General features: G+C 42.8%; 1 protein-coding gene across 3 annotated transcripts in view; it reads right to left on the bottom strand.

The window, feature by feature from the left end:
- Positions 1 to 21,135, bottom strand: part of LOC115152162 (uncharacterized) — a 145,390-nt gene that overhangs the window by 59,956 nt on the left and 64,299 nt on the right. Inside the window, exon 3 of one of the 3 annotated variants that reach the window (XR_003867433.1) lies at positions 3,815 to 4,298. The exons of the other annotated variants lie outside the window; for them this stretch is intronic. The gene's annotated coding sequence lies outside the window, so the exon portion shown is untranslated. Of the gene's footprint in view, positions 1 to 3,814; positions 4,299 to 21,135 lie in introns of those variants that run through there. 3 annotated transcript variants of the gene reach the window in all.

The following is a 21,135-nucleotide window of genomic DNA, read 5'->3' as shown; positions in this document are numbered from 1 at the left end:
ATGTTGTGGACATGGCCATGATTTAATACTGTGTTAACATGGAACGGGAGGGCCATCCCAGGGCTAGACAAACACAACTAGGGCCCAATGCAGACAGCCTTAAAAGGGCATCCCCGCTGCGGGCCCACGCTCACTCACTGGGAGGAAAGGGTAAGGGAGATGCTCCCCTTATCATCTGTGATAACATATCTGTCTGGCTGCGATCTGGTCTGGTCAATCTATCTATCTGTTACTCATATCAGACAATATGAGGGAATGTAGAAGGGAAGCTGCTAAAATAGTGTGTGTGAGCTAATAATGTAAAAGTCAAATTTGGAGTCAATCCTCTCTAAAATACCTATATATATGTCATACCTGTATGAAAGCAGCAAGGCCTGGATTCAAACAAATGAAGAATTTATTTCCAAAACTATATGCACCAATTTTTCACGTGTTTTTTCACCAGAAATTATTGCTTATGGGTACCTTCATGTGTGTGTAAAATATTACTGTTCTCAGATGTTTTATTCATAGATTTTAGGTGTGTATTAAAATGTGTTTGTTTTGCAAAACTAGCTAACGTTAGATGGCTGGCTCCTTAGCTAACGTTACATGACGTGCTAACGTTACGTGACGTGTGTGATCTTAAACGTTGTTTAGCTAGCTAGGTTCATTGTTTACCTAGCTAGCTAGCTATATGTCTTTAGCAGTGTTGCCAACTCATTTTCAGGGTAAGTTGCTAGAGGCAGGTTTATTTGTTGCTAAAAGTTACTAAATGACGTTGTGACGTCATTGCATGATAACGTAAAACTGCGTCATTACGTAGAATACACAATACGTTACTCAAATTGACTGGCCATCTCGGCAAAAAATATGATTTGACATTTGTTCAGGTACAGACTCCCACTCTTTTCTGTACTTCTGGCTGTACAATTGTGATTGAGACATGATGTTGTAAGTTCTGTTCAAGATCAAACATTCATGACCAACTATATTCATTGGGTTAGGCTTGTCGAACCCGTACTACTGCTGCTGCAGTCAGCCAACAATGATTTGCAAAATGCTGAAATTGCTGCTGGCCTGCTGCTGCCTGTGCACGAGCTGAGCGCCTGCTGCTGACGTCACTCACAATGCACTTTTGCAGCCAGGCATGTGTGTTGTGACTGAGTGTGTGACAAAGAAAATCGTTTTTGTGTCATTTAGAGGGAAAATACGTGCATTTTAGCGTTTGAGTCACTTTTCAAAAGTTGCTAAAAGTTCCAAATACATTTTTTAAAGTAGCTAAATTTGTTGCTAGGTGCTGTTTGAAAAAAAAGTTGCCAGGGTATTCTGGAAAGTCGCTAAATCTAGCATCAAAATTGCTAAGTTGGCATCACTGGTCTTAAGCTAAAGTGTACTGTTAGCTAGCTAGCAGTCATTATTATTCATTTCCCAGAGTTGTTTGCTTTTCTAGTTAGAGCCTAATGTTAGGCATTGTTAGGCATTGCTGGCACTTTGTTCATTGTTGGCACTTTGTTCATTGTTGTTTAACTAGCTAATGTTAGCTGGCTGGCTGGCTCGTTACGTGACGTGTGTACAACACCCGTTGAATTTGGCCGATGTCAGTAAACATCTGCAAAAAAACGTTATGAAATTGTTGCCAGCAGAGCTGGTTAGGCTTTTTTCATGTTATCCAGAGGTAAACAAATCAACAGCCAGATACCAAAACATTCAATGGCGATTTTCTCAAAAGTGAGTATACAAGTTGATCAACTTTCAAAGCAGAATTACTTTCCCATTGTTCCTCAACTGTAGCGTATGATATACCATTTTGTAGCTTTGAGTCTCTACTTTTATCCAATGTAAAAAACACCATTTCACATTTTGCTACATAAAACCGAATCCGGGTGGTGAGTCACATATATCCATTGTTCAGCTGGAATGGAATGTTCATATACTGTATTTGACTGTGATATGTGGTTGTCTCACCTAGCTATCTTAAAATGAATACACTAACTGTAAGTCACTCTGGATAAGAGCGTCTGATAAATGACTACCATGTCAAATGTAAATGTTTTACATACAGATCTCATATTACTGTATTGATTCATTTTTGTAACATTATTTTGAAATATTGTTGTCACAAATGTATCATTTGTACAGTTTATTAAAAAATGTAGTTATTTGTTACAATTGACTGTGTAAAACCTAGCTGTACTACTCATTTCTCTGATAGTGAGGCGAATATATAGCATTTTGCAAAAAAACATGATTATTTGTCTCATCTGAAATTAAACCATCAAGTGATAGATTTTAAACAAATACATGTCTGTCATTGAACAACCCCATGCCATGATTAGATAGTGAAAAAACACACCAATCTTTTTCATAAGTTCTTTAAACAATAAAAGCTAATTTACCAAACTCTTCAAATGCAGATACATGACCTGTGCACTGCAATTGTGGTGATTGTACTTGATTGTAAAATACATTAGCAACATGTACTGTGAATATGATCTTCATGAACGTCAGGAAAGTGTTGGAATGAATCCCAACCGAAGACTGAATAACAAGTAAGAGAGCGTTAACCAGCATGGATTTCATCATCATGTGTGAAGACTCATCACTGTATAAACTACTGTTTTTTGCAGTTTTTTTATTTCACCTTTATTTAACCAGGTAGGCTAGTTGAGAACAAGTTCTCATTTACAACTGCGACCTGGCCAAGATAAAGCAAAGCAGTGCGACACAAACAACACAGAGTTACACATGGAATCACAAACATACAGTCAATATGTCACGACTTCCGCCGAAGTTGGTTCCTCTCCTTGTTCGGGCGGCGGTCGGCGTCGCCAGTCTTCTAGCCATCATCGATATACATTTGTCATTTTCCATTTGTTTTGTCTTGTCTTCCCACACACCTGGTTTCAATACCATAATTACATGTTGTGTATTTAACCCTCTGTTCCCCCCATGTCCTTGTCCGGAATTGTTTATTGTAAGTGCATGTGCACGTTTAATCTGGTGTGCGACGGGTTTTGTACCCATTGATTGTTTGTTCTGAATCCGGTGGTTTTTATTATTAAACTGCTCCGTTGTAAACACAGTTTTTGCTCTCCTGCGCCAGACTTCTCTGCCGACAGTACGCGCCCCTTACACAATAATACAATAGAAAAAGTATATATACAGTCTGTGCAAATGAGGTACGATAAGGGAGGTAAGGCAATGAATAGGCCATAGTGGCTAAATAATTACAATATAGCAATTAAACACTGGAGTGTTAAATGTGCAGAAGATGAGTGTGCAGGTAGAGGTACTGTATAGGCTACTACTATGAAAGTACCATGCGTACCAATATCATAACACTGGGCCCTAAAGAGAAGAGAGAGCAACTGGGATTCTGTGTGACCTAAAGAGAGTAAGTAAAGCCAAATAGAGATCAACACCTTATCTATATCACATTCACATTTTAGTCTAGCAGACACTCTTATCCAGAGCAACTAATGAGTGCATACATTTCCATACTTCTTTGTACTGGTCCCCCGTGGGAATCAAACCCACAACCCTGGCGTTGCAAGGGCCAACCTCTACCTACTGAACCTCACGGGACAAATGTGTGTCTATCTACAGGTACTGTAACTGCCAAAATAAAGTCAACACCAACATAAAGTGTCTTAATAGGGCGTTGGGCCACCACGAGCTGCCAGAACATCTTCAATGTGCCTTGGCATTGATTCTACAAGTGTCTGGAACTTCCATGAGAAATTCCATCATTTGGTGTTTGTTGATGGTGGTCGAAAACACTGTCTCAGGCACGCTCCACAATCTCCCATAAGAATCTCTCACACACACACCCTTTCGATATACTTTGTATCCCTCATTTCATTTATTTTGACAGTTATCTGTATATAAGCAGTAGGACTCAAGGATCAGACCAGTTCTCCGAGGGTGTCTCGGGGGAGTTGGGATATGCAAAAACAACAAATGTCCATTTCACACATGCGTATAAGCACCCATCAAATTATTATTAATTATAGATCGCCAGTTAGCATCTAGGTAACAGGCATTTCAGCTTCAGCCTGAAAGAAGGTAAGGAGTGATGGAGTGATGGAGAGATGGAGGAATGGAAAGGCAGAGAGGCGCAGCATCCTTTGAGCTCCCCAATTTTTTGCCCTTCATTCCATCTGCGTCGGGAGTCACACATGGTTCACATAACATATCTCTTTCTTCTCATATCCTTGGCCATTTAGAGCTACATGCAGCAACGGAAATGAGACGTACACCGCTGCACGGAGGCTGAATGCTAAAGGGCAGGGGTACAGGAGTCGCCATGCACTGTCCTATGTAGAGATGACAGAGAGAGGACAGGAGGGCAGGAGAGGAGGCATTAATAGGGGTTCTCACACACATGTACACACACACACACAGGTATGCAAGCATGCGAAATGGGGAGACACACATACCATGGTTGTTTGTGAGAAATATGTCCCAAAGATCACAGTAAAGAGCTCAAACCAAACAAGCCAAAAAATATCAGGCACATATTGGTTTTGATTGTGATGACTTACATAACCTACAATGTTAAGTGCGTTGACCTTTACATAAATGTGATCCTATTATTGTAATGACAATGATTACTAGAAAAAGTTAATCCGGCGCCCTGCCTTAGGGTCTGTTGCTCATCATCCAGGCTGCTTGATTGATGACAACTCACTTTCCTTCTCTGGTTTTAAACTATTTGAAACTATTTCTGCTTTCGATGAAAACTAAATGGCCCTGCAACAATTAGCATGCCCACCATAGGGGAAATAGCTATATAATCTCTCAAATAAATAATCCAAACAGATGCACTATCTTTGCTTTCTGGCTGGTAGAACTACATGTTAGACACTTGAAAACACTCTAGCTTGGTAAAATACAAAGAGAGACGATAGGCTACTGTTGTTCATTACCCCACTTCTTAATTTGACCATCTTTTTTCTCTTTACCACCCATCTTTCCAGCTTGGACAACATGAATTTAGTCTTGTTAAAGTGTGTACAGTATGTAAAAGTGGGTTCGTAAAGAATGTGTGTGAATCATATAAGGAGGGTTTGCAAACCACACCTCTTTCCATAGAGTGGGATAGCACACTCAGATGGGTCACACCTGGAGTCTTTTCCTTCATTCCTTCTTCCCCCCTCTCTCTCACTCTCTCTCTATCTCTCTCTCTCTATCTCCATTCCTCTCTCTCTCTCTAACTCTCTTTCCTTTCTCTCTAACTCTCTCTCTCTCTCACACACACTCACTCTTCTCCCCCCTCATCTATCTCCCTCCCTCCCCTTTCTCGCTATCTCCCTCTCTCCCCCTTCTCTCCATCCTTCTCTCCCTTCCTCCCTCTCTCCCTCCATCCCAGATGTATATGCATGACAATCTTGCGAGATAATGATTTAGCTTTGATCTACCCTTACACAGCAAGCACCATTGTGAGAAGTGATGATCTTGAAGTGACGAGTAGGACTATAAGGCATAGATTCCAAATGACTCTTCTCATCTCTACCCTCTTAACAGCTTGAAAAGGACCCCGTCACTTCACCACTTGGTGCTTTTCCAATCCAAATCACTCACATCCCTCTACAGTACTGTACTACGTTTGGCTTAATCGAAGTGTGGTGAGGAGAGGATAAACTGACAGGCAGGTCCGGTGTTATAGGCGGGCTTAGGGGGCCTGGTCCACCCTACAGTACCTCCTTGCCCTTGTCCTTGCCCTCCTTGCCCTATATAAAATGTATTTGACCGAGACGTGCGCCGACAGAAATGTCTCGCAAGATCACACAATGATTAATTTGTTTTCTCATAATAGAACCAAATATAATGGCATATACTGTAGCATAGTATACCTTACACCAAAAACACATCCTCAGGCATATTCTTATCTGAAGCTGAATAGTAAAAAAAAAAGTAGCATGCAGCTAGGGCTTTTGCGATGACCATATTACCGCCACACCGGCGGTTACGAGTCATGAAGGCAGTCAAATTCCACAGGACCGTTTAGTCACGGTAATTAGGCTTCTCCAAGCTCTGATGCTGCTGATGGTCATTAGTAGCCTACCAAACTTGCTAACTGCCTGGTACTCAGCACTCTGTTGTCCCTCTAATGCAAATGTATTGGAAAATCTAACCAAACACTTCATGAGAGCCCATGAGCTTATGTTGAGCAACATTTCTATAGGCTGTGCAATAGCGGTAGAAAACATGTGATGGCCACTAATAAAAAGACGAGGATCCCATCAGCTTTCTATAGACTAGGCCTACTATATTTATTTCTCATCTTTCTTAATATTAAGCACATTGCTTATATTTACAACAGGAGTATAGCCTACCTAGCTGGCATCAAAATAAGCCATGGGGAAAAGCATCCTCCATTCGCTATTTAAGTGCATAGAGGACATGTCTTTTTTCCCGCCGTCCCTGTTTCGAGACAGGTGCATGTGTAAAGACAAGATTAAAACAAGAAAATTCTGATGGGTGACAATATTAGCCTGTCACTTGTGAATGATGCATTATCACTTGTGAATGATGCCCAGCATAAGAAACAATGCCTTTTTTTTTGCGACTTTTTCGAATCATAGTCGCACACGTCATAGCCTAGCCCATAGGCATATATGTTTTAATAACGTTTGTATCACAACTAAAGTGGCCAAATAACTTCTGAAAATTAAGCACATGAATCCACTCTACAAGGGGTGTAGAACCTAACTGGCATATATAAACAGTGCGTGAGTTTCAAGTTTGGGGAAGATAATTTTCACCATAAAAATGCACCTTTATTATAAAAGCATTAGATAAATAATTGCATTTGCGGTAACTTTTGATGTTAGTGTTTTCCTTTAATGGAACATGTGCGCTTATAGCCTACTACCATGTGCACATTGCTGCGCTTATAATGTGAAGAAATAGCCTAGTCTATCAAAATTTTAAGCTAAACGTTCTGATCTGTTGCGTCAGCAACAATGCATAAAAAAGGTGTTTTGATGCTAGTGGTTGTATTAATTTGGGATCTATTGCATACCACAAATGTCCCAGACTATGTTTGGAATATTTATTTCTTGCATAGAATAGAATAGGTTAACTTTTGTAGCAATGATCACATATTATTTTATAATAATATTGTCACGTCCTGGCCAGTATAAGGGTTAATTAGTATTGTAGTTTGGTCAGGACGTGACAGAGGGTATTTGTTTTATGTGGTTCAGGGTGGTGTGTTTGGTTAAAGGGTGTTTGATGTAGTATTTCCGGGGTTGTGGTTTATAGTCTATGTTTATGTATTTCTATGTGTAGTCTGGTGAGTGTGTTTCTATGTTGGTTTGATTGAGAGTCCCATATATTGGGGTGTGTTTGTGTTTGTGATTCGTGGGTGATTGTTCTGTGTTGAGCCTATGCTTGGCCAGACTGTTAGTTGTTGTTAGTTCGTTCATTTTTCTTGGTTTGTTATTTTGGTGTTCATTTTGTACTTATTAAATTCTCAAGATGAGCATACACGTACCTGCTGCGTTTTGGTCCTCTTTCACCGACGACAACCGTGACAAATATGCTGTATTATGCTGCTATAAATCTAAAGCCTTTATTAAAATAATATTTGTATATAAATGTTAACTTATTTTTTGTTTAGATTGACATAGGCTAGTGCTTTTGCTGTTCGTTAGACCTACTCATCTTGTTGGCTGACAAAAAGTACATGTCGACAATTCTTCCAATATGCACCTCGGAATTAGATAAGGATGCGCGCAGTTGCATCCCCAATGTGTCTGTCTTCACTTGTAGCCTGTGAGAAAGATCTGATAACGTGACGGAGAGCCATGTGAGTGAGAGGGCTTCCGATTGCACAGCACACTCAGGGAGAAGGGCACAACGCAGCACTCTGGGCCGCAAAAGGCCTGGAATTTTTTTGCGTGCATTACCGCCACAAAGGGGATGCCGCCGTGAAATTCGAGGCATTATCAAGTGCTTGTCAAATTGTGAATGAGAGACTATTGGAGTGTGTACACCCTGCGCAAAAAAACAAAGCAGAGCTCATGCCTTTCAAGCAACTTTTTTCAAATCATTATTAGAATCTCATCATGCAGCTTTACAATGTATTAAAAATCAAAACATGTAGCTCAATGTTTGTAGAACAACTAAATTTACATGAATAACTCTAAATTAAGCATATAGGAAAAACTATTTCTTTGTTAACCGCTCAACACAGAATAGCCGCATGTACGAGCTCCCTCAAATCGTTTGTAGACAATATTTCTATTTTATTCAGCTTTGTTCAATTGTATTCTTCATACAATAAAAAATAACAAAGTAATGCCATGGAATTGGAATTATAAGCAAATCTTGTTTGCTAAAGGAACTAGTGTAGCCCACCGCCATTTGGCATAGCCACATCAGGACCTAACATAAGGACAACTCAGTGTGCTGTTCTGTTCTTCTGAAATACACTACATTTTCTTCATATCATGTTTCTTTAGACCTGTCTAAAATAAATTGATTTTTTGTTAAGGCGTAGGCTATATTACATGGATTTATTAGCCAGGAGAAGCTAAATGTGTTTATGTTAATTAACGGTCAATTACCATGAGATCGACAGTTATTTGCTTGACATTCACCGGCTGAAGAAATTTCGTGTCTGCCACAGTCCTACATGCAGCCAAAACTCAACAGCGGGTGCCACTAGGCAGGATATATACTTTAAGTTCTACAGCTTCACCATTGAAAGCATCTCGACTGGCTGCATCACCACTTGGTAAGGCAACTGCTCGGCATCCGAGTGCGAGGCGCTACAGAGAGTAGTGCGTTTAGCCTGGTACATCACTGGGGTCGAACTCCTTGCCATCCAGGACCTCTATACCAGGCAGACAAAAATGGCTAAGTCTGGGACCAAAAGGCTTCTGAAGAGCTTCTACCCCCAAGCCATAAGAATGCTAAATAGTTAACCAAATAGCTACCTGGACTATCTGCATTGACCCTGCATTAACTATGTTTTACTCTATGCACACACACTGGATTCTACCCACACACTGACACATGCTTACACTGACACTCCAACACATACACTCACACATAACATGTACACACAGGCACACATTCGCCGCATACACACTTCCATACAAGAAAGTGTGGGCATAAACAGACATTGCAATTGGAGGATGCATTTTATGCATAGGCCTATTCTACAATGATATTCAATAGGCTACATCTGTTGGTACAAACTTAGATAGAGAAATGATGTAATTTCTGAAATAAAATGTTTCGCTCCCTCACCTATTGAAGGAAAGTTGGCGGGTGCACAGTCCATCGTTCGGATGCTGTGGTGATTTTGGACAAACGTGCGAAGGTAACCTACTTTTTGAAGTGATTTGTTTGACAATCAGATGAAAACATCATGACTGGTTGTGTTCATGCCACATTAAAAGGTAATACATTTTTACAGTTAAATTACATGTCTTTACTATAAAACCCATTAAAACCTATATGAGGTCCTGTGTAAAAAACTAATGACTGGTGAAATGAAATGACTGGCGCTGCCATATGAAGTAGGCTGCACAGAGTTTGTGAATTTGGCACCCAGTTCAAAGACCGATCAATCAGGACGCTTGGCAATGTTTGCTCCCCGCATATATGAATGAATAAATTGTGTGTAAAGTTTTCTGTTTAATGAATGATGCGTAATCTTTGTATTCTGTATATTCTGTGTGTGTTTGTGTATGTGTGTGACTATCAGCCTACCTGTGTATGGTTGTGTGTCTATAGTGTGTATGTGATCGGTTGCGCTCACATGCATTCAAAAGTGTGTGTGTGTGTGTGTGTGAATGCGCCGCACCCACCCTCCCCCTCACACTGAGCCTGTGAATGTTTGGCCATGCCAGCTCTGGGCTGGGTGTGGGGTTTATACACTTCCCCCTCAGGGATGTGTGCTGTGTAATATACATCTCCTCATAAACAGAATGTGGAGCGGAAGCACTGATCACCTAGATGTGTTTGACCATCTGGTCCTCGAGACGACACTGTTATGCTTTGGTCACGTGGAAGATTTGAGAGAGGAGAAAAGGGTGCAGTGCTGGACAAGGCCAGTCAAAGAGTATGTTTGGGAAGGTGGGTGGGGGATCTGTGTGTGTGTGTGTGTGTGTGTGTGTGTGTGTGTGTGTGTGTGTGTGTGTGTGTGTGTGTGTGTGTGTGTGTGTGTGTGTGTGTGTGTGTGTGTGTGTGCCTTTGATGTTGACCCCAGGGGCGTTGATCTGTACAGCATCCAAGACACTTTGTGTTTCTGTTTCTGAGAGAGGGACACATGCAGCTTGTCTGCGTCCAAACACACATCTGCAGTCAAACAAATACATCACACATAAAACAGCAACACCCAAATGATATTTAAGCTGCTGTGCTGTTGGAACACAGTGTTTTTGTTCCAGACCAAGACACACTAGTATGTCTTGAACGCAGCTCTTTAGATGACTACAGCACTGTTCAAAAACCGCCTTGAACACCTGATAAAGGCACACTGGTATGTCTTGAACGCAGCTCACGAAACATGTACAACACAAACGGTAGTCACAAACATCCTTGAACACCTGAGAGATCACCTCACAGCCTCAACTCGGATCACCTGGGCTTTCAAGACCTCAAAACCCTTATTCCACAACGATGATCGATTCCAATACTTTTAAAACATTCAAACCCCTGTTTTCTTAGACTAATTCTTTTTTACATTCAAACCCAGGGGATCACAAAATGGGCTGCGCTTATAAAACCCTCAACGCTGAGTGTCTTAGAGCAACAATGCTTGTGAAAAACAAGCTATGGTGGAAGGCTGTGAGCCCTGTATGGATGTGTCTGCAACAGCAGTAGGCAGAACCTTGAGGGAGCAGGGTCAGGGAGAGGCCAAGCAAACAGCAGCCAGCTGATTACTATATTTCACAGGTACACAGCTTTCCCCTGGCTTTATGGGTGTGTCGGGTGAAGCGGGGGGTGGGGGTTGAAAGTGTGTGTGTGTTTTAATGGGTAAGGCTTTCCCCTGCTTTATGGATGTGTGTGTATACTCAAACATGTCTGAATGTCTGAATGGAAACATGCCCATAACTCCCTGCCCTCACTTCACTAACTTCATTCACTCCAAACTGAGGAAAAGAGAAGGAACAATGGAAAGAGAGAGAGAGACTCCATTTCTGGTAAACATGCACTCACACAGGGGTTGTCACCTTAAAACAGCTGCATGCTTCCCAGCCGAAACAGTTCGGAAGAGTTTGTGCATATATTATGACGACATTTTGTGATGTTTCTGTTCATTTTGGACTTCGGTGAGGGTTTTTTCAGCTAGGGCCAACCGAACTGAAGCCATTATGACCCTCATGGATGTTTGAAGAGGGTGTACAAGGACAGGCCCAGAAAGAACATGTGTGTTTGAAGCACAAACAGTGTTGAAGGGAACATTCCCATGGGGAATCTGACAGCTAGCTAGGGGCCTGCCAGTCAGCTGCTGCTGCTGTTAGCTGGGACCTCTGCTGTGTAGACAGGCTCAATAAAGAGGCACAATCAGCTCAGTCATCATAGAGGAAGTGAGAGAGAGAGGGGACACACACGTCCCCCTCTGCTGCCATTTGAAATGTTAATCCCCCAAGGAGGGGAAACAATCAATTCCTATGGAAGACAGTCAATGAGATTGTTATAGCCTAAATATTGAACGTGTGAGTCATTAACATATAACATCAAGCATTCTTCAGAGACATACAGACAAACATAGAGAGAGACACACACAGTTAGACATGCATGCATGCACATACACACATTGCAGAGTTGTCTACATGTGCGCACACACATGCGCGCGCGCACACACGCACACACACACACACACACACACACACACACACACACACACACACACAGTACACATACTGAGGGAGCTTCATTATCCCATTCCACAGTGGCATGAGGTGCCAGACTCAGTGACTGACAGGACCAATTACAGCAGAGAGCCAGGGTTAGCAGGGCAGGGAGCATGTGACTACTCTCGATCATGAGAAACAGTGCCCTCTGCCATGCTCTGCCAATGCCATCCTTTCCCATAAAAAAATGGGCACAGGGCACTTCTCAACCTATTGAACTACACTATAGTTACTGCAGTATCAACTTACTATCAATTACACTATGATCACATCTCTGCATGGACTCGAAACAAAGCCCAACTTGAGCTGGTAGTGATATTGTACATTAATTAAATATCATTGGTACTGTAAATCAGGCCTTCATATCAATGGAAAATTTGTGTTAAGGTTTGTGGGTCTGTGGTCTGCGGCAGGTACCCTAGTGGTTAGATCGTTGGACTAGTAACTGAAAGGTTGCAAGATCAAATCCCCGAGTTGACAAGGTAAAAATCTGTCGTTCTGCCCCTGAACAAGGCAGTTAACCCACTGTTCCTAGGCCGTCATTGAAAATAAGAATTTGTTCTTAACTGACTTGCCTAGTTAAATAAAGGTTAAATAAAATCCATTTAGACTAAACTGTCTCTGTCGCACTGTGCTTAGAGTAGTTAGCCTGGTCTTAGGTCTGTTTGTGCTGCCTTGCCAACTCCTTTTTCTATACATTGTTGACTCTTGTTGGTTAACAGGTACATACACAGAAAATAGGCACAGTAGTTCATTATATAGCAACATTCATAATGATAGTGTGGTTTTTACAAAGATGCTGCGAGAGATGCCATCAGCTTTGCATGCTTAACTCAGAGACACTCAGAGATCTGACTTGGTATCTCAACGTCAATGACATCATTGGCTTGTACAGTGCATTCGGGAAAGTATTCAGACCCTTTGACTTTTTCCACATTTTGTTACTTTACAGCGTTATTCTAAAATGGATTAAATCGTTTTTCCCCCCTCATCAATCTATATACAATACCCCATAATGACAAAGCAAAAACAGGTTTTTAGAAATATACAATTTACATAAGTATTCATACCCTTTACTCAGTACTTTGTTGAAGCACATTTGGCAGCAATTACAGCCTCGAGTCATCTTGGGTATGACGCTACAAGCTTGGCACACCTGTATTTGGGGAGTTTTTACGCTTCTTCTCTGCAGATCTTTTCAAACTCTCTCAGGTTGGATGGGGAACGTTGCTGCACAGCTATTTTCAGGTATCTCCAGAGATGTCCGATTGGGTTCAAGTCCGGGCTCTGGCTGGGCAACTCAAGGACATTCAGAGACTTGTCCCGAATGTACTCCTGCGTTGTCTTGGCTGTGTGCTTAGGGTTCTTGTCCTGTTGGAAGATGAACCTTCGGCCCAGTCTGAGGTCCTGAGCTCTCTGGAGCAGGGTTTCATTAAGGATCTCTCTGTACTTTTCTCCGTCCATCTTTCTCTCGATCCTGACAAGTCGCCCAGTCCCTGCCGTTGAAAAACATTCCCACAGAATGATGCTGCCAGCACCATGCTTCACCGTAGGGATGGTGCCAGGTTTCCTCCAGACGTGACGCTTGGCATTCAAGCCGAAGAGTTAAATCTTGGTTTTATCAGACCAGGGATTCTGGTTTCTCATGGTCTGAGAGTCCTTTAGGTGCCTTTATGCAAACTCCAAGCAGGCTGTCTTGTGCCTTTTACTGACGAGTGGCTTCCGTCTGGCTACTCCACCATAAACGCCTGATTGGTGGAGTGCTGCAATGGTTGTCCTCCACAGAGGGACTCTAGAGTTCTGTCAGAGTGACCATTGGGTTCTTGGTCACCTCCCTGATTGCTCAGTTTGGCCGGGCTGCCAGCCCTAGAAAGAGTCTTAGTGGTTCCAAACTTCATCCACTTAAGAATAATGGAGGTCACGGTGTTCTCGTGGACCTTCAATGCTGCAGAAATGTTTTAATACCCTTCCCCAGATCTGTGCCTCGACAAAATCCTGTCTTCGAGCTCTACGGACAATTCCTTTGACCTCATGACTTGTTTTTTTTCTCTGACATGCAATGTCAATGGGAATGCTTTCCGAATGCACTGTATATGCTAGTGTCAACATAATTTGTATATACATGGATTATGTAACTCCTATGGTTGTTGTCACACATGATATAGAATCAGATCTACAATCAGGCTGAAAGACACAGTACCCTCTTTCATCGGAAGCCTCACTCAACACTAGGGGAACTGAATGCTGTCGCATGTCCATGACACATCGTCCTGTCTTTCCCGTGCCATAACAGCAGTCAGCAGACACAAACAGACATAACCTATACAGATTTAAAGTTTGGCACACACTTCTCAGTAGTCTTCCACCAAGTTCACATGGCCTTTCCCTTTAAATAGAGCGTGACATCAGAACTGCATTTCTGCAGGCCGCAGTCAAAAACTAATAGGTCGAAACAATGCCACATCTGGAGCAAAATGCAGGATTGAGGGAGACAGAGAAGAGAGAGAGGGGAAGAACAGGAATTTAGCGGAAAAGTGGAGATGAAAAAATGGGGGGAAGCAGCCAACTTTTCAGGACCCTGGCCAAGGCGTCTGGGGATGTGCCTGAACTCTAATTTACTGGAGGTTCCCCTTGCAGCCCTCCCCCCAAGCCCTGACGTCACTAGAACATATACAACAGCCCTCGAGTCACTGTAAACATTATAACATATCCAAACTGTACCACTGGAGTACTACAGTTTGCTTAAGTACTACGGCCCTTACGACATTCAAGCCTCAAGTCACTAGAACATATACAACCTAAAGGGTGCTACACTCTTAAGTTTGAGCACCTTTTTTTCTAAGAGTGTAGCACCCTTTAGGTTGTATATGTTCTAGTGACTTGAGGCTTGAATGTCGTAAGGGCCGTAGTACTTAAGCAAACTGTAGTACTCCAGTGGTACAGTTTGGATATGTTATAATGTTTACAGTGGCACGAGGGCTGTTGTATATGTTCTAGTGACGTGAGGGCTCGGGGGAGGGCTGCAAGGGGAACCTCTATGGGGACAGCTGAAGAACCCTTTGGAACCCCTTTTTCTAAGAGTGTACAGCCCTCACGTCACTACAACACAACAGTCACTCTGCTAGAATACTACAGCCCTCATGTCACTACAACACAACAGTCACTCTGCTGGAGTACTACAGCCCTCACGTCACTACAACACAACAGTCACTCTGCTAGAGTACTACAGCCCTCACGTCACTACAACACAAGTCACTCTGCTAGAATACTACAGCCCTCACGTCACTACAACACAAGTCACTCTGCTAGAATACTACAGCCCTCACGTCACCACAACACAACAGTCACTCTGCTAGAATACTACAGCCCTCACGTCACTACAACACAACAGTCACTCTGCTAGAATACTACAGCCCTCACATCACTACAACACAACAGTCACTCTGCTAGAGTACTACAGCCCTCACGTCACTACAACACAACAATCACTCTGCTAGAATACTACAGCCCTCACATCACTACAACACAACAGTCACTCTGCTACAGTACTACACTGCCCTACCAAGCAAAAAGGCAGTAACTGCTCATTTGGTCAAAAATGAGTTATTGTCATTTTTGCTACATTAAATACATGCTTAATCATGTGGACAAGTATCCTGCCTATATTGTGTTGTGTTTTGGAGAAAATGGGGGTCATGTTAGCAGTAACTGCATAAGGTCACTGAGAAACTAAGGTAACCACGGAGAAAAAATGTATGAAATGCATGAAATGTATGCATTCACTACTGTAAGTCGCTCTGGATAAGAGCGTCTGCTAAATGACTAAAATGTAAAATGTAAAAATGTAAATAAAAGCAATTTTTCTCAGTTCCACGCTATGAGCAGTTACTGTCTTTTTGCTTGGTAGGGCAGTACAGCCCTCACATCACTACAACACAACAGTCACTCTGCTGGAGTACTACAGCCCTCACGCCACTACAACACAACAGTCACTCTGCTGGAGTACTACAGCCCTCACGCCACTACAACACAACAGTCACTCTGCTAGAATACTACAGCCCTCACGCCACTACAACACAACAGTCACTCTGCTGGAGTACTACAGCCCTCACGCCACTACAACACAACAGTCACTCTGCTGGAGTACTACAGCCCTCATATCACTACAACACAACAGTCACTCTGCTACAGTACTACAGCCCTCACGCCACTACAACACAACAGTCACTCTGCTGGAGTACTACAGCCCTCACATCACTACAACACAACAGTCACTCTGCTGGAGTACTACAGCCCTCACGCCACTACAACACAACAGTCACTCTGCTGGAGTACTACAGCCCTCACATCACTACAACACAACAGTCACTCTGCTACAGTACTACAGCCCTCACATCACTACAACACAACAGTCACTCTGCTACAGTACTACAGCCCTCACGCCACTACAACACAACAGTCACTCTGCTGGAGTACTACAGCCCTCACATCACTACAACACAACAGTCACTCTGCTGGAGTACTACAGCCCTCACGCCACTACAACACAACAGTCACTCTGCTGGAGTACTACAGCCCTCACATCACTACAACACAACAGTCACTCTGCTACAGTACTACAGCCCTCACGCCACTACAACACAACAGTCACTCAGCTACAGTACTACAGCCCTCACATCACTACAACACAACAGTCACTCAGCTACAGTACTACAGCCCTCACATCACTACAACACAACAGTCACTCAGCTACAGTACTACAGCCCTCACATCACTACAACACAACAGTCACTCTGCTGGAGTACTACAGCCCTCACATCACTACAACACAACAGTCACTCAGCTACAGTACTACAGCCCTCACATCACTACAACACAACAGTCACTCTGCTGGAGTACTACAGCCCTCACACCACTACAACACAACAGTCACTCTGCTACATTACTACAGCCCTCACATCACTACAACACAATAGTCACTCTGCTGGAGTACTACAGCCCTCACACCACTACAACACAACAGTCACTCTGCTACAGTACTACAGCCCTCACACCACTACAACACTTCTATAACCCCCAGTTCAAAACCACAGATAAACAAAACAGGCAACCGTAGTCAACAACAGTCCTCTCTTCACCAGATACACACATACCATTCAGCACAGCCACATAGCGGTATGCCATACATATAGATCACACAGTCCCACATAGACTAGGAGCTTTATGAGGGATCCCAGAGCTTCGGGACTGAAACCCTCCAAATGCCCCTCCCCCTCTGTCTGTCTCTCCCTCTCTCCATCGCTCTTTTACTCTCTCGCCCTGTGTTTTTCTCTCTGTTTCTCTCAGTCTATCTTTCTCTCTCTCCCCTCCCTCTCTGTCTCTCTCTCCAAGGGTGCATGTTGTAGATAGTGGATGAGGTTCTCAGAAAGCCTCTATTTGGCAGCCTGAACTCCTGTTGTCCCTGTCAGAAGTAATCAGAGCTATGCTGGGCTCTGCACTATGAGAGCCACGCAAATATTCAGGCCAATTATCTGCCTGCTGGACAAAGCATGTAATAAAAAAATTATGGGTATTTTAAGGAATGGCATCTGTCAGTAGATACAGAGAGAGAGAGAGAGAAAGAGAGAAAGAGAGAGAGAGAGAGAGAGAGAGAGAGAGATTGAAAGAGAGAAGAGAGAGAGAGAGAGAGAGAGAGAGAGAGAGAGAGAGAGAGAGAGAGAGAGAGAGAGAGAGAGAGAGATTGAAAGAGAGAAAGAGAGAGCTATTGAGAGAGAGAGAGAAAGTAGGGTGGAAATCTACCCAAAAATTATTAGGCAACAACAAATTCAATCCCTTCTAGACAATTTCCTGGACAAAATGTTTCACTGTAATGGCGAATGTGTAAACTTTAGAAAACCTAAACAGTACATTTGACCTCTGAGCTTCCCTATCAAATCTAAAAATGTCAAGCAGACAATCTAAGAAAATTGACAACAATGACAAATGGTTTGATGAAGAACGCAAAAACCTAAGAAAGAGATTCAGAAACCTATCCAACCAAAAACATAGAGACCCAGAAAACCTGAGCCAACGTCTTTTTATTTATTTTACCTTTATTTAACTAGGCAAGCCAGTTAAGAACAAATTATTATTTACATTGACGGCCTACCAAAAGGCAAAAGGCCTACTGCATGGTGGGGGCTGGGATTAAAAATAAAAATAAATTCAATAAAAATATAGGAAAAAACACACATCACGGCAAGAGAAACAACACAACACTACATAAAGCGAGACCTAAGACAACAACATAGCATGGCAGCAACACATGACAACACAGCATGCTAGCAACACAACATGAAAAATACATGGTAGCAACACAACATGGCAGCAGCACAACATGGTTGCAGCACAAAACAAAGGGCAAGAAGGTAGAGACAACAATACATCACGCAAAGCAGCCACAACTGTCAGTAAGAGTATCCATGATTGAGTCTTTGAATGAAGAGATTGAGATAAAACTGTCCAGTTTCAGTGTTTGCTGCAGCTCGTTCCAGTCGCTAGTTGTAGCGAACTGAAAAGACGAGCGACCCAGGGATGTGTGTGCTTTGGGGACCTTTAAGAGAATGTGACTGGCAGAACGAGTGTTGTATGTTGAGGATGAGGGCTGTGGTAGATATCTCAGATAGGGGGTAGTGAAGCCAAAGAGGGTTTTATAAATAAGCATCAACCAGTGGGTCTTGTGACGGGTATACAGAGATGACCAGTTTACAGAGGAGTATAGAGTGCAGTGATGTGTCCTATAAGGGAGCATTGGTGGCAAATCTGATGGCCGAATAGTAAAGAACATTTAGCCGCTTGAGAGCACCCTTACTTGCCGATCTATAAATTACGTCTTCGTAATCTAGCATGGGTAGGATGGTCATCTGAATCAGGGTTAGTTTGGCAGCTGGGGTGAAGGAGGAGGGATTACCTTAGAGGAAACAAAGTCTAGATTTAACTTTAGCCTGCAGCTTTGATATGTGCTGAGAGAAGGATAGTGTACTGTCTAGCCATACTCCCAAGTACTTGTATGAGGTGACTACCTCAAGCTCTAAACCCTCAGAGGTAGTAATCACACCTGTTGGGAGAGGGGCATTCGTCTAACCAAACCACATGACCTTTGTTTTGAAGGTGTTCAGAACAAGGTTAAGGGCAGAGAAAGCTTGTTGGACACTAAGAAAGCTTTGTTATAGAGCGTTTAACACAAAGTCTGGTGAGGGAACAGCTGAGTATAAGACTGTATCATCTGCATATATATTGATGAGAGAGCTTTGTACTGCCTGAGCTACGTTGTTGATGTAAATTGAGAAGAGCGTGGGGCCTAGGATCGAGCCTTCAGGTACATCCTTGGTGACAGGCAGTGGCGGAGACAGCAGATGTTCTGACTTTACACATTACACTCTTTGAGAGAGTGTAAGAGACCCCTCAGAGACACCAATACTCCTTAGCCGGCCCATGGAATGGTCTACCATATCAAAAGCTTTGGCCAAGTCAATAAAAATAGTAGCATAACATTGCTTAGAATCAAGGGCAATGGTGACATCATTGAGGATCTTTAAGGTTGCAGTGACACATCCCGAGTGGCACAGTGGTCTAAGGCACTGCATTTCAGTGCAAGAGGTTTCACCACAGTCCCTGGTTCTGAATCCAGGCTGTATCACATCCAGCCGTGATTGAGAGTCCCATAGGGTGGTGCACAGTTGTCCAGGTTTAGCCGGGGTAGGCTGTCATTGTAAATAAGAATTTGTTCTTAATTGACTTGCCTAAATAAATAAGACATGAAGATGATGATGATGATAGCCATGAAACAGACATGAAGATAGCCAGTCAGTTGATTATTGACACGTTTTTCCAACACTTTTGATAAACAAGGCAAAACAGAAATAGGCGTATAAGAGTTAGGATCAGCTTGATCTCCCCCTTTAAATAAAGGATGAACCGTGGCTGCCTTCCAAGCAATAAGAACCTCCCCAGAGAGGAGAGACAGTTTAAAAATATCAGAAATATGCTTGGCGATTATAGGGGCAGCAACCTTAAAAAAGAAAGGGTCTAAACCATCTGAACCAAATGTTTTTTTGGGGTCAAGTTTAAGGAGCTCCTTTGGCACCTCGGACTCAGTGACCACCTGCAGGGAGAAACTTTGTAGCGGGGCTGGGGAAAAAGAGGGATGAGCATTGGAGCTAGTCACATTAGAATGGGTGGAAGATGAGGAAATGTTAGATGGGCAAGGAGGCATGGCTGAGTCAAATAGGAATCCTGACTTAATGAAGAGGTGATTAAAAAGCTCAGCCATGTGCTTCTTGTCAGTAACAACCACATCATCAACTTTAAGGGACATTGGCAGCTGTGAGGAGGAGGGTTTATTCTCCAGGTCTTTAACCGTTTTCCAGAACTTCTTAGGGTTAGACTCACAGTGAGAGAACTGCTCCTTAAAGTAACTTTGGCCTTCCGGATAGCCTGAGTGCACTTATTTCTCATTTGCCTGAATGAGAGCCAGTCAGCCTGAGTATGTGTGTGCCGAGCCTTTCACCAAATGCAATTCTTGAGGGGGAGTAACTCTGCAAGATCACGGTCGAACCAGGGGCTGAACCTGTTTTTAATTCTCATTTTCTTTATGGGGGCGTGTTTGTTCAAAATATCACTGAAGGTCCAAGCATCTTCAACAGAGGGGGATCAAGCTGATTCTATACCAATTTACAGAGGCCAGTTCATGAAGGAAGGCTTGCTCCTTAAAGTTTTTTAGCAAGCGTCTATGACAAATCAGGACAGGTCGTTTCACTGAGCAGCCATTACGAACACAGGCTGTAAAACAGTGATCACTAAGGTCATTACAGGAAACACCAGACTGATACCAATCAGAATTATTTGTGAGGATAACATCGTGGAGAGCAGCCTTTTCTGGGTGTTTGGAGTCATACCTTGTGGGATTGGTAATAATCTGAGAAAGATTTAGGGAGTCCTATTGCTTTAGGACTTGGTCAGGTGGTTTAAGCATGTCCCAGTTTAGGTCATCTAGCAGGACAAATTCAGACTTAGTGTAAGGGGCCAGGAGAGAGCTTAGGGCAGGTAGGGTACAGGCCGGTGCTGATGGAGGACAATAACACCCAACAACAGTCAACAAAAAGCTATTTGAAAGTTTAATGCTTAAAACCAGCAAATCAAATTGTTTGGGGACAGACTTGGTGGAGACAACCGAGCACTGAAGGTGATCCTTGGTAAAGATTGCCACTCCCCCACCTTTGGAAGACCTGTCTTG

This window comes from Salmo trutta, chromosome 17 (assembly GCF_901001165.1).
Source record: "Salmo trutta chromosome 17, fSalTru1.1, whole genome shotgun sequence".
Taxonomy (NCBI): Eukaryota; Metazoa; Chordata; class Actinopteri; order Salmoniformes; family Salmonidae; genus Salmo; species Salmo trutta.
This window is presented reverse-complemented; position numbering and strand designations above follow the sequence as displayed.